The following is a 4781-nucleotide window of genomic DNA, read 5'->3' on the forward strand; positions in this document are numbered from 1 at the left end:
TCCATCAAAAGTCTCACACCCTTTTCCTCCAAAAGTCTACAGCAGAGCAGTCTTCCATATGGTTACTAATCTCTCAAAACAAATAAAAACTGTGGGACTACATTTCCTTCATCTTCTTGCACTGTGAAGTTCCTAAAAGCAAGTATCACAGTTGTTAAACACAAATGCATAATTTCATACAATAAAAATGTAATAGCTATTCCCCATAAGGGCAGGTTAGGTAGTGGGTTATTCGAATCAAACTCTGTGGCTGAAAACAACTCTGAATAAATCACCTTAAAAGCACTGAGGAGTTGTGGGAGTTCCCTGTTGGCCTAGTGGTTAGGATTCCAGGTTTTCACTGCTGTGGCCTGGGTTCAATCCCTGGTTGGGGAACTGAGATCCCTCAAACCACTTGGTGTGGCCATAAGTAAGTAAATAAATAAATAAATTTTAAATAAATCTGCATGGGCTTCCCTGGTGGCGCAGTGGTTGAGAATCCGCCTGCCGATGCAGGAGACACGGGTTCGTGCCCTGGTCCGGGAAGATCCCACATGCCGCGGAGCAACTAAGCCCGTGAGCCATGGCCGCTGGGCCTGTGCGTCCGGAGCCTGTGCTCCGCAACGGGAGAGGCCACAACAGTGAGAGGCCCACATACAGCAAAAAAAAAAAAAAAAAATCTGCATTACAAAACTAACCCTAAAAAAAAAAAAAAAAAAAAAAAAAAACACTGAGGAGTTGTAAAGATTATGCAGCTCCAGCAGACCCATTTTGAAGGGAAGCTTGACCAAAGAGGCTAGAGGATTATTTGAGTGCCGAAGTTGATTTTGCCTTGAAGACATTGGAGGGGTAAGGGTGAGGATTAAGATGAACCACAACTAATCAGTCACCTGATCCTACCAACCCCACAGGCCCAGAGAGAAGGCTTCTCTGGACCTAAGCAGAGCAGGAAAAGGGAAAGGAAGGGGGATAAGATAAACCTGAGAACACCTGCCCTCATATAGATTTGTACCCTAGGAACATATAGCATAGATGGTCAGTGAATTTAGTTTGATGTGATCTCCGACTTGTAGAGCCCCCAAAACACAGCCAGGAGGAGGAAAGCACACTTATTACAAGCCTTGTGGAATCTCCAAAAATGATTGTTTTTGATTTAATACAGTTTTATTTTTCAAAATGGACAGTTGGTGGGACCTGTTCTGCATCTTCACCAGCAGCTGGGGCATCTCCACCCTTGGTGTTTCTGGTGTAAATTACTTGAGCTCTGTACTTTGAAACCAGTTTTAGAAGTCCTTTACTAAGGAGCTCCTGAAGGGCTACCCTGGTGAAGGAACCACAAATCTTGTTTCCCAGAGACCACAGCTGGGATTATACGCTTATAGTTGGGAACTTCCTTACAGAGTTTGTCATATGTTGCTTTGTCAAACAAGCCTACGTTATTGAGCTTCTCCCGAACTTTGCCTTTGGACCATGTCTTCTTTTTGGCCTTGCCCCCCGATTTGTTCCCTGGGTCTTTGTCTTTATTATCCGACTTTCTGGCATCTTTCTTCTTTTTGTCATCCTTGGGCAGCATAGCGAAACTCAAAGAGCAGCTGCTACCACTGCCGCCTTGCTAAGATGTTGGACCCAAAGTCCACAAATAGTTTTTTAAGGGCAATAACCAGTAAAACAGTTGAAGATAATTAGGCACTTAGGAAATTTTTAAAAAAATCAGACATGGACAACTTAAATTACATTAATTGGTAATTTTGATGAATATTATGACAAAATCAGACTAATCTATTATGGGGTCCTCTCTCCTAATGCACACATTGTGTTATGATGTAAATATCATGACCACCATCTTTATATTCCTTAATATAAGTAACAAATAAATGTTCTTTAATAATTAAGTATCACAGAAGTAGTTGCATGTTGTATGCTTTTTAGTGGAGTGTTGAATATTAGTTATTAACACTCTTTTATTTAATTATACTGAACAATGGTCTACCTTAGTACAATATCTAATGTTTCTAAAACAGACATCAATGATTGGTATATAAACAGATAGTTCCAATAATAGTCATACAGAATCATTGTCTGAATTGTCTTTGTGCTCCATAATATTTAGAGAATAGTACAAGATAAATCTATTTTCCATTTTTAAACTCTAATGTAGCTAGAGTAGAAAACAAAAACCAAACAATTAAAGTGACGATAATGAATTTTTCACTCAAATCCAAAGTGGTTACTATAGTAACTTAAAATTGGAGCATTATAATAAAAATAGAATGAAAAGATAATTTCAAGTGCTATATTAATTTTCTGAAGTATGGAGAGGGGAGTTGCTGTTTCATATTTGAAAGAGACTAGATTGTTGTTGAAGCTTCTAAGAAGACCGATTTCATCTTGTCTGCCTTCTCTTTTATATTAATGTAAAAAACCTCTGACTGCAGTCATTAAGTAGGAGAGAAGGGAACTGTTAGTTTTGCTCATATTAATCTCTCTAAGACTGATGGCAATAACTTTCTACCAGCAATTCATAATTACCTGTGGGAATGGCGGGCAGATTGTGTGAAAAAGTGCTTTACAAATGACCTAAAGGATCTAATTTTTGATGTTTCTTTTCTACTTGCTGCATCACCAAGATAGAGGTACAGACACAGTTGCAGATGTAACACAAAAGATTTAACTAAAGAAGGAAGGAGTTTGGGATGAGTATGGAACTGCATTCAGCAGGCCCCATATTCAAACCACTGGGGTTGTATTGTAGTGAGGTCACTTTAAAACTTCCTGCTAGTGGTACAGTCATTGTCAGAAAGTGGTTGGTGCTAGCACAGCTTCCTGGTCTGGAATGTAGAGATAGAAATTATTAGAAAGGGGGTGATAAACACTCCTGGGCATATATCTGGACAAAACCATAATTCAAAAAGACACATGCACCCCAATGTTCATAGCAGCACTATTCACAATAGCCAAGACATGAAAACAACCTAAATGTCCATTGACAGACGAATGGATAAAGAAGATGTGGTATACACACACACACATACACACACACACGCACACGCACACACACACACACACAATGGAATACTACTCAGCCATTAAAAAAAGAATTAAATAATGCCATTTGCAGCAACTAGAGATTATCATTCTAAGTGAAGTCAGAAAGAGAAAGACAAATATCATATGATATTACTTATATGTGGAATCTAAAGTATGCCACAAATGAACCTGTCTATGAAACAGAAACAGACTCACTGACATAGAGAACAGATTTGTGGTTGCCAACCGGGAGGGAGAATGGGGGAGAGATGGATTGAGAGTTTGGGATTAGTAGATGCAAACTATTATATATAAAATGGGTAAAAAACAAGGTCCTACTGTATAGCACAGGGAACTATATTCAATATCCTGGGATAAACCATAATGGAAAAGAATATAAAAAGAATGTATATATGCATATAACTGAGTCACTTTGCTCTACAGCAGAAATTAACACAACACTGTAAATCAACTATACTTCAATAAAAATTTTTAAAAAAAGAAAGGGTGTGATTAAGAAACTAAGAATAAGTAACTGATGAAAAGAGAAACCTCAAAAATTAGTGCCTCTGACTCCCATAAACAGGGATAAGCTACTCTCTTCTTAATGCACATTTAGTCTTCTTGTCTTCCTTCCTTCCTTCCTCCCTCCCTCCTTCCCTTCCTCTCCATCTTCCTTTCTCCTTTAGTTCTCTCTTCCTTCCACAAATGTTCATTGAGAAACTTCTATATTCCAAGCCCTGTGCTGGCCACTAGGAATATACTACTGAACAATACTGATGTAGTTCTGCCTTCATCAAGCTTATAGTCTAGTTTAGTGGAAGATACAGACAATAACCAATTACATGGATAATTATTTAATTACAATGAGATTTGGGTGTAGACTGAAAAAAAAAAAAGCACAACATAAGAGCTGTGAGTTCAGGTGTATTTGGGGCTTACTGAGGATTTAGCCCAGGAGACAGATTCTCAGATAGCTCTGACAAACTGCTCTGAAGAGGTAGAGGGGGAGGTCAGTATATAAGTGATTTTGGAGAAGGAGATATGTGCAATCAAGCACACACATCTTGGTAGAAGGTTGCTGCTAGTCACAAGGAGCAGATGTCTCCATTAATAATTTTAGAGCTTTTCTAGGAATGAGAAGATGCAAGAAATTGGGTTCATAAAATTTTCTCCTGAAAATATCTAACTATCTGAAGGCCGGTTCTGCCAGATTTTTGCAAAGCAGAGGGTGTCTCATTCTTGATCTCCACCCTGAACTCCTTTCAGGGTGTGTTGAAGGTCAGTGACTGCAGTGGCTAGTGACTTCATTCTTGTAGAACCAGATGTGGAGCGACATTCTTTAGTTTGCAAAGCTGAAATTTAAAATTACAGGGGGCACTGAGAGTATACAACAGGAAAAAAACCTCATCTGAGGGGATAGTTAAAGTTTTTGTGAGGAAATGATATTCACATTGATTACTGCAGAGTGAATAGGACTTAGCCAGCTGATGAATGTAGGGAAAAAACAGTGCTGGAAGAGGATATAAGTGCAAAGGCCTGAGGTGAAAAGGAACTTAGTGTATATGAAATAAAGAGAAGGCCAGTGAGGCAGGAACATAGTGACCAAGAAGAGATTAGAAAGGTAAGCAAGGCCTTGGAGGCCATAGTATGGTGTTTGAACACTTTTGTTTATCCCCATTCTGTTGCAATTATTTGCATACATGATCAAGGAGACTTTTTTTCCTTTTCCTTTTTTGTATCCTTGGTATCTAGTATAGTGCCAGGTGCATAGT

The 4781-nt window shown here is 38.8% G+C and overlaps 1 pseudogene; it reads right to left on the reverse strand.

The window, feature by feature from the left end:
* Positions 1-1150: 1150 nt before the first annotated feature.
* On the reverse strand, positions 1151-1552 carry LOC131748956 (small ribosomal subunit protein eS25-like; annotated as a pseudogene).
* Between the last annotated feature and the right edge of the window lie 3229 nt (positions 1553-4781).

Source organism: Kogia breviceps, chromosome X (assembly GCF_026419965.1).
Source record: "Kogia breviceps isolate mKogBre1 chromosome X, mKogBre1 haplotype 1, whole genome shotgun sequence".
NCBI classification, from domain to species: Eukaryota; Metazoa; Chordata; class Mammalia; order Artiodactyla; family Physeteridae; genus Kogia; species Kogia breviceps.